This window comes from Trichosurus vulpecula, chromosome 7, assembly GCF_011100635.1.
Source record: "Trichosurus vulpecula isolate mTriVul1 chromosome 7, mTriVul1.pri, whole genome shotgun sequence".
Classification (NCBI taxonomy): Eukaryota; Metazoa; Chordata; class Mammalia; order Diprotodontia; family Phalangeridae; genus Trichosurus; species Trichosurus vulpecula.
Window position 1 is genome coordinate 30634818 of NC_050579.1, and position 10499 is coordinate 30645316.

The following is a 10499-nucleotide window of genomic DNA, read 5'->3' on the forward strand; positions in this document are numbered from 1 at the left end:
ATCATATTACCTCTCAAAGCATCATAATCCCTAGCCACCATGAGGCTAACTCATGAGGGTACATTTGTGTTTGGGGAGTCTTTCAAGGTTAGGATAGACCCTGTTTTATGCCTTGAAGATCCCAGATAATAGTCTTTTCCATGACCTAAATATCTCTTCCTTTTTTAGAACTTATGTGTTGATTGGATCTCCAGTTCCAGACACGAGAGACCAGGTTTACTTTGGGATTATCTCTCACTAATTCTATATGATTTTGCCAAAATCCAAGAGTTCCACCTAGAAACACCAGAATTTTGGTTGTGACCTTCTCAAAATGGATTCCCTGCAAGCATTCAGGGAGATCAGATATAGAATAGATTGTATTAGTTTAAAAAGATATCAGATATCAGATATAGATATCAGATATAAAATATCACCAGATATCAGATATAGAATAGATTGTATCTAGTTTAGTTTAAAAAGACAGAAAGGGCTTATGCCTGTGTGCCCTTGACAATCAGGAAAACAGACCTCCTTTTCTGGAGGACATCAGTTCTTCTTTCTATGAGCTTCCACCTTCTCCCTAGGTTGATACAGTCCATATAACTCATAGTACCAATGGAAAGCTAGGTTTGAGTGGTAGGGGGTGGGGGTGGGGAGCAGGGGGGAAGAAGAAGTGGCAGAGAACATATACTGGGAAATAACTGTAGCCTAAAAATCAAAAGACATCAATAAACCTTTGGTTCTGCTTTGGTTAATTGGATCAATTTGTTAAAGTCTCCTAAGTTTCCCATATTCATTTTTTTCTTGTAGTACAACAAAATTCATTACACTGCGGGGATTAAAAGTATCCAACCTAGAATGACTGAGGCAGAACTATGAGCCAATGGCACTTTAATAAAGGGTCTATGGTTCCCACTAAAGAAGTGGACCTCAGACCTTCCTCATGATCTGAGATGTCCCCTTCTTCCAGGATCTTATTTTTATAGGGTTTCCAAATATGCAAAAGAGGCACGGTGAAATACAGAATCTTGTTGGTGGATAAACCATGCTCTTGAAGGTCAAAAATGACATATAAGAGGGGTCACAGGTTAGGCATCTCCATTGACTAAGTGGTCATAGGGTGGTCACTTGCTCATGTTGGAAAAGAAAGGGAGGTCGAGGTACAAAAATAAATTGGGGTTTGGACATGGAATTTGAACAAAACAGAATGGAGATATCTTTGCCAGCATTCTTGTGGTTGTGCAAGTGAGCCTGATAACTTGGTAAACAAGTAGTGAACATTACATTAAACTTTGAGACCCACTGTAAGAACCTATCTATCCCTATATGATTTACATAATATACTGAACTGATTGGAATAGAGTAGGGATCCAAATGAATTATTTCTTGCAATACTCACACACCATAATTTGTTCACTCATTCCTTAACCAATGGGCAGCTTTGTTTCCAGTGTGGGGCTTCCACGAAAAGTGCTGTTACAAATATTTTGATGTGCTTAGGACCTGTTTCTTTTTTTCATCTTTTCCTTCCACGAGCCATATGCCTGGGTTCAAAATCTCTGGATCAAGGGGTAGTGATTTTTCTTGTATGATTCCAAACTGCATTTCAGAGTGGCTGTACTGATCCACCAGGATATTGGTGTGCCTGTTTTCCCACAGCCTCTCCAGCACTGACTATTTCCACGTTTTCCGCCTTGCCTTAGAGTCACTCATTAGAAGATTGAAGGGAACTCCCAGATAACTGTGTAGTCACAATCCTTGCCTGTCTTCCATTTTACCAGTGACTTGTAGGAAGTTGTAAATGACATGCTTTTCAAATTTATGAAAGCTTGGAAGCCTTGGAGTGATGGTTAAAATTTTGGATAACAGAACAGATACCAGAAAGACCTTGATATGGATTAGAACAATCATCTGAGGTTATAGAAAAGAAGTTAGGTTTACCCTTGGCCTTGGAAGGCACATGAAGGACTGCCTCTGTGGGTTTCCCCATCAGTGCAAGATTTCAACAAGAGGCTGGATGACCACCTGTGAGATAGATTGTAGAGATAATCCTAGTATAGATAAGGGGTAGGCCTCTGAGGTAGGGACCAGCTCTGAAATTCTGGGATCCCAGAGGCAGCTAGGTGGTATAGTATATATAGTACTGGCTCTGGAGTCAGGAGGACCTAAGTTCAAATCTGGCCTCAGACACTTATTAGCTGTGTGACCCTGGACAGTTCCCTTAACTCCAATTACCTCAAAAAAAATCTGGGATTCCAAAGCGCTTCCTTGCTCTCTAAAACCCTTTGATAGTGTCTAATTTCCTACTGAGTAATGTTCAAACTGCTTAGTCCTGCATTCAGGGCCCTCTACACTCTGGTGTCATAAGTAAATTTCAACAAAGATAGACCAAGGCAAATTCTCTCCAAACAAGGTAACATTTTATTAGCAGCACACAAACCTACCAACAAACAGAATAGGCCTAATGACTGCCTCCATTATCCAAAATTCAAAGAATTGAAGGTACAGTTCCTTTTTTATAAGCATAGGACAAAGAAAAGAACAGAGCAGGCTAGGAAATCATGCCATTTGCTTATGGGGTTGGCAACATCATAGGGGTAAGGGATCATGATTAGTTAGATTGAGCGAAACATGCATACATACACACATGGAATCTGGACTATCCCTCTCTATATTAGAGGAAAGTTTATAGATTTATGGGACTAAGTCATTGGTAGAAAATCAGGGATAGCAGACAGAGGAGTCTGGGAATGAGATAAGAGCACCTTTAATTGGCAAGGATGAGGCTAAGATGGGACAAGGTCAACTTTTCAGCTCTCAAGGATAACGCATGAATGTCATAGAGTTTCTCAGGAGCTAAAATTAAGAGGGGGATTAACTTTCCTTAGCACAAAATGATTTGCAAGTGATGCTTAGACAACAATTCCCTTAGAATTAAAATATTTCATGAGAGTATCGAACCTCTAAACTTGGCTCAGAGTTTGTCTTTCATTAAAAGTGATCAATTGGAAAACTAAACTTTTGGCATCTGAGAGAGAAAGACTGAGCTTCTTCACTTAGAGACAAAGAAAAGGCTTGGGATTTTATATCGAATACAGAATAGACTTACAGAATAGAATATAAAATACCAAATCAGTATTTGAATTTCCCACTGGTTACCCCCAACCTTTCTATCCTCATCCCACACTGTTACTCTCTACAAGTCCAGCCTATGTGGCTATCATCTAGCTGAGCTAGACTCTTCACCATTTCCCCATAAATGTCTGAGATGTTTCTGCCTCTCTGCCTGAATTCACACCATTTTCTTTTCTGAGTAGATGGAAAAATAAAAGGCACAAATGCAAAGTTCTGCAGTAGGGACAAAGAAATCAACTGCATGGGTTCTGACTGGGGAAGATGTGATTAGACCACCATTTGTAGAACAACAACAACCAAAAAAATAATAGGTAATGAAATATGCTGTAATGGCAGGTAAAGTAGCACTTTTTGTTGTCTTTTGTTTTAGAGTACTTTTCAGCACTAAGGTAATCAAGTGCCTTTGAGTCTTGCCTTTGTTTCAATCAAGAGTCTTTGATTGAATCAAGAGTCTTTGAACACCTGCTTAAGTCACTGGAAGGCTTAGATCACATGGGTTTGAGTCACATGGTTGTGATGCCCTCTGACCCTGAAGAAGTATATATACTCTGAGGTTAGCATTTTGCTTGGGGCTCACTCACTGGAAGAGTGTTGTGTGATTTGACCAGACAAGACTCTGGGTAGCCTTTGAAAAACCCAGATTTGGTGCTTCTTTCTCTGGTAATTATGTATGTAATTTCTTGGTCAGATGGCTAGAGGCCTGTCTACTGATTTGTATTATTTTGCTCTGTTTATATAATTTCTGCTTGTAATTTCTGTTTGTGTTTTCTCTGAAGTTCAGGGAGCTGACTTTTTCCCCTGAGCTAAGTGAATGATATATGTATGTTTAATTAAAGTGAGATTACAAACCCCTTAAAGTTGCTTTCCTTAGAAAAGCAGATCAAAGAACCTGTGCTAGCAGCCTTCCTGTGTGCTGGTGTTATTGGCCTTACACAGCCACAGTAGCAGCAAGTAGCATTGTTGTTACAAATGCCTCTTTGTACAGAGAAGTGGGGTACTGCTTTGATGGAATGTTATATATAAATTGTTAGATACGACTGCAGGAGTCATTTTTCCTTCACCATTTTTGTTAATGGTGAGCGTTCAATTTTTGTTGTTATTGCTGTTGCTTTTTAAAAATAAGAATGATCATGCTATAAAGAAAAAGGGCACCAATGAATGCATTTTTATGTATCATTTGGATGAAAATAATTTGTCACCTAAACAACTACTACAACAACCAAAAAACAAACTTTGGAGCTTTAGTGGTTTGCAAGCTCAAAACAAGCCAACAGAATGATGGTATATTAGGAAGGCAGAATTTATGATTTCAAAGAGAATCTCATATGTGCCTAAAAGGTCCAGAACCGCAGGATATAAGGAATTCTCTAGGCAGAAGGCAGGAGAACTAAAGCATGTATTTACACTCCACAGTAACAATCCCACAAACCAGTGTCCCCATTTTGATATTTTCATCAAAAGCTTCCAGGCCCAATAAGTCCGCCTCACAAGGGTAACCAGGAGGCCACAGAGAAGCGAGATGGTATAAGGCAAAATCATATACATGCTTCCCCTCTACGGTAAGAAGATTACCCACTAGCCTGCAGTCAGCTCTGCTACCGGCAGCTCAGCTTCGGCTGTAGGCGTCTCCGGCTCCAACTGGAAAAGGAAAGGAGGATCTTCAAGCTGTCCTCTCCCCTCTTATAGAGTTTTTGACATCATCAAGCGCCGCCTGAACGACCAGGGCCGATTGGTTCTTGACTTGGCCCCTCCCCCAGCGTAGACCATGTTAACGCACCTCCCCTCAGCCAGCACCACGACTCATCACACAGGAAGCTCTGGTCCTGCCCCAGAAGAGCAAGCCCCAGCATCCAGGGAAGCTCAACGAGGCAAGCTGAGTCATTCAAAGAAAACAAAGTCCATTCTGGCTACAGATGGGATAGTCAAAAACAATGTGAGCTTAGGCTATGTAAATTGTGCCCAGAAAAAAAGAAACTCTTTTTCCAATCGGCAATACTCAGATGTCTTTTAGAAATCACACATAGTTCTGGGCTTCCGTTCAGCCCCCTCCTGACACATCTGTCAGGAATTAATAGACACAGAGAAACAGGGAGACACCTGGACCCAACGGCACTGAATGCCCACCAATCAGGATGCTCCCACACCTGTGGCACATCCACGGGTTCTCTCTGACAGATTCCTCTGCTCCTGGCTCCCCACAGGCTTCCTGGATTTCCCTCCCCAGGAAATGGCCAGAATATTGTGGAAAGAGAACAGGGCTTAGAATTATGAAATGACAAATTTAGAGCCAGGAGGAACCTGAGGGATCGTTAGTCCATCATCCTCATTTTATGGGACCAGAAAAGTAAAGTATCTTGTCCAAGGCTGTATGTGTAAATATGTGACAGAGTCAAGATTTGAACCTAGGTCCTCTGACTCCAAATCTATCTCTTTTTCCACTCTCCTATGTTGCTTCTTAGGGTGAAAGATCTGGTTTCAAATCCTGACTCTGATACTTAATAATCATGAATAAATCAATTCGCATCTCTGAGCTTCAGTTTTTTCATATCCAAAATGGGGATAATAAAAAATAAAAATAAATTAAATAAAATGGGGATAACAAACCTCTCTCGCTAAGTTCTTGTGAAGTTTAAATGAGATAATGTCCATAAAATGTTTCACAAGGTTTAAAATGCTGTCACTTTCATTATTACCATCAGAATCATCTTCATCACCATCATTATAACACTGTTCTAGGCACTAGGGAAGACAGAAAACTTAGATCAGATAATCTCTGCCCTCATGGAGTTTATACTCTGATAGGCAAGGCATGTACCTAGATGGTTACACTATAATACTACTGTAACGGTAAGTATTTATTAAGTTCATACTGTTGTCTAGGCACTGTAATAAGGAGATAAAAGCAAAAGCAAAACAGCCCCTGCCCACAAGAAGCTTGCATTCTTATTGAGGATAAACAGCAAATAGGCTCATAGAAAATTAAATACAAAATATATACAAGGTAACTGAGTCTCTTTACCCTTCATCTAGGCTCACATGATTCTTGAGTTATTTCTTCAGCAGCAATGAGCCATCCATGCCCTCCAGCTACTCCCCCATTGCTCCCCCAGTGACCTCTAGAGCACAGGAGGGAACAGAGGGAGCTCTTTTGTCCCCATGTGACCTTGACCTCTGACATAACCAACTATAGGTAAATAAAGCAGAGGATACCCCCATGCCATTTTCACTCAGCCCAAAAGGAGTGACTAATCAGAAGCTGAGTCTTCCAGTTTTAGCCAAAATGTAAGCTCTTGTAGGGAAAGTCCCAAATATCCCTGAGATAGAATGGACTTTAGAAGTCATCTAGTCCTGTGCCTCTAACAAGACTCCCTTACACACACACACACATACACACACACACACACACACACACACACACACTCATCCACATGTGGTCATCCAGCCTCTGATCAAAGCCCTCTAGGGATGGTGGAAAAAGAGCCTATTAGCTCCCAAGGCAGCAACGTATGCCTGGTAGGCAAGCCTTTCCCTTCTAGCCCAAAGTTGCCCCTTTATAATGTCTATCTAGTTCTGGCCTCGGAGGCCAAGCAGCCCTTCAGGTCACCCAGTAGGACAGAAGCTTCTTGAGGATAGGCAAGGCAGGAAGTTTCCTGAGCTCTCCCCAGTTTCCCCCAGAAACGATGTTAAATGAAGCAGCCTCTGACCATATTTGGGAGCAACAGAACCCACAGAAAGATGGAGTGAAATTATTTTCCAGTTTAAGATAACTTAGAAGGACTTCAGGAAAGCTCTGTCTCATTTGGGCAAAAGGAGAGCACAGCCCAGCACAGTGTCTAGGCAAGCCAGAAGGAAGCTTTCAGCCACAGCACAAATCAATAACTGAGGCCCCTTGGTCTTGGCTCAGTAGACTAGTGGCTCAGCAGGCCAGCAGTGAAGCCTCCAGCCTCAATGCAGAATGTAGATTGCCAGCCCTGGAACCTCAGCAGGTGTGATTAGGCCAGGCCACCCCAGTGCAGCAGGCAAGCTACCAGCAACTGAGGCCCTGGCATGGAAAGCCAGTGACCAGATCCCAGGCCCCCAGCATAAGAAGCTTGGGATAGTGTCCCCTGTGCTCCAAGAGCACAGCTCAATTTTAAAAGTCACAAAATAGGCTGAAAATGAGTATGAAACAGAAGAGAGTCCTGGCCATAGAAAGCTATTATGGTAACAGGGAACATCAAAACACAAACTCAGAAGAGAACAATGTCAAATGCCTATATGTAAAACATCAAAGGGGAATATGAACTGGTCCCAAGCCCAAAAAGTCTTCTTGAAAGAGCTCAAAAAAGGTCTTTAAAATCAAGTAAGAGAGGAAGAAGAAAAATTGGGAAAAGAAATGAGAGTTATAAAGGAGAATTATTTTTTTTAAAAAAGAGTCAACAGCTTGGAAAAAGAGGCACAAAAATTTACTGAAGCAAATAACTCCTTTAAAAATAGAATTGGTCACATGGAAAAGGAGGTACAAAAGCTAACTGAAGAAAATAATTCCTTAAAAATTAGAATTGGGCAAGTGGAAGCTAAAGATTCTATGAGACATCAAGAATGAGTTAAGCAAAATCAAAAGAATAAAAGATAGAAGAAAATATAAAATATCTCATTGGAAAAACAACTGACCTGGAAAGTAGATCCAGGAGAGATAACTGAAGAATTATTGGACTATGTGAAGGCCATGACCAAAAAAAGAGCCTGGACAGCATCTTTCAAGAAATTATCAAGGAAAACTTCCCTGATATCCTAGAACCAGAGGGTAAAATAGTATTGAAGGAATCCACTGATCACCTTCTAAAAGAGATCTCAAAATGAAAACTTCATGGAATATTACAGTCAAATTCCAGAATTATCAGGTGAAGGAAAAAGTACTGCAAGCAGCTAGAAAGAAACAATTCAAATATCAAGAAGCCACAGTTAGGATTACACAGGACTTAGCTTTTACATTAAAGGATCGGGGGGCTTGGTATATGACATTCTGGAAGGCAAAGGAGCTTGGATTACAACCAAGAATCAACTACTCTGATGAACAGACCAGAGCTAGACAGAAAATTAGATCTTCAAATTCAAGACTAAAAAGAAGCATAAAAAGTAAACAGGAAAGGAAAAAAAATATGCTATTCAATAATATTTAAACTGTTTTCCCATCATGGGAACTATATCTCTATTAGGGCAGTTAAAAGGAGTATACATAGGTAGAGGGTATGAATATAAGTCGATTTTGATGTGATTATATAAAAAATTCAAGAGGGTGAAAGAAAAGGATTGCACTGGGAGAAGAGGAAAGAAAGAGGTAGAATAGGGTAAACTACATCACATGAAGAAGCACAAAAGACCTATTACAATTGAGGGAATGAAGGGAGGGAGTAAGCGTTGTTTGAACCTGACTCATCAGACTTGGCTCAAAGAGGGAATAACATACACACTCAGTTGGGTTTAGAAATTTACCTTACCCTGCAGGGAAATAGGAGTGAAAAGGGGAAAGATAAGGGGGGGGGGGGGCACGTGGCTTTGAGTAAAAGGAGAGAGAAAAGTATAAACAATGGCAAAAATAGGATGAAGGGAAATACACAGTAATCATAACTGTGAATGTGAATGGTATGAACTCTCCATAAAACAGAAGTAGATAGCAAAGTGGGTTAAACAACAGAATCCTACAATATGTTGTTTACAAGAAACACATTTGAAGCAGAGAGATACACACAGAGTAAAGGTAAAAGGTTGGAGCAGAATATATTATGCTTCAGATGAAGCAAAATAAAGCTGGGGTAGCACTCCTGATCTCAGACAAAGCAAAAGCAAAAATAGGTCTAAGTAAACAAGATAAAAAAGGAAACCACATCTCGCTAAAATGTACCATAGGCAATGAAATAATATCTATACTAAAAATATACACGCCAAGTGGTATAGCATCCAAATTCTCAGAGAAGTTAAGTGAGTTACAGGAAGAAATAGCAAAACTATACCAGTGGAGCACCTGAACCCCACTCCCCACTCAGAACTAAATAAATCTAACCACAAAAAAGAGAGAAATTAAGGAGGTAAATAAATTTTAGAAAAGTGAGATATGATAGACCTCTGGAGAACACTGAATGGGGATAGAAATGAATACACTTTTTTCTCAGTGGTACATAGCACCTACACAAAAATTGAACATGAATTACAGCATAAAAACTTCACAATCAAATGCAAAAAGGCAGAAATATTGAATTCGACCTTTTCAGATCAAGAGGCAACATTATTAACCATTACCTGGATTTATCCTTGACCTATCCATTATTCAGAATGTCATTGTTAAGTCTTTTTTCCTTTTGTTCTCTATATTTTGTTGTGCTATGGTCTGTCAAAGAGATATTTAGTACTTCTGGGTTTGGTTTTGTTTTGGGGTTTTTTTAACATTCATTCACCATTTCTCTGTGCCCTGGTACATGGTGTATGTGCACGTGGTCTTGAGGGCCATGGAAAGGGCCATGGAAAGATGGGCTAAAAATTAATTGGAACAGAAATAATCTAATCCTAAAGAATGAGTGGGTCAAGCAGCAAGTCATTGATACAATCATTACCCATAATTATGTTGGCTTCCTTGGCATCCAGAGAAGAATCAGCAAGGCTGCTTTGAATGGCAAGGACATCCAAAAGCTGTGGAGCTGAAAGGAATCTCAGAGGCCACCTAACTCAAGCTCTTCATTTTGCAGATGAGGATGCTGAGGCTCATGGCAGTGGGGGGCAGAGGGATTAAGTGATTTGCCCAAGGTCACATAGCTGCTAAGAGTCAAACTTGAACCCAGGTCCTCTGACTCCTGAGACAGGGTTCTCTCCCATGTACCATCCTGCCTCCCCCATGTCTCTATATTCTACGATGATGGACAGATCCCAGGTTCTTATGGAGAAGGGGAATTTATGTCTTTACTGACAAAAGAGAAAATTCATACACTTCTTAATTCAACGGGTCTTTATTGAAGAAATGAGCCCTGTTCAGCACTGTGCTAAGCACCAAAGGGGGTTGGGAGGATGCAATAAAAAGTAGGTTGATTCCTACCCTCCAGGAGCTTCCAGTTTACCTAGGAAGATAAAGACACAAGAGCCCAGAATGGCTAAGTAACCGCCCAAAGGAATCTATGCTAAAGCCAAGGGTCAGTTAAAGACAGTGGATGCTCCAGAAGTCCCAAGGAGCAAGGTGTCCCAGCTATAGGCTAGGGTGGTCTGGAAAGGCTTCCCAGAGGAGGTGACACTCAAAGTACTGATTGAGGGAGGGCTAAGATTGCTTGAGGCAGGGAGAAGAGAGGATAGAGAGGCAGCACAGCAGTGGTGAAGGTTCAGAGCTGGGAGTGAAATGATGAGCTTCCAGACATCAG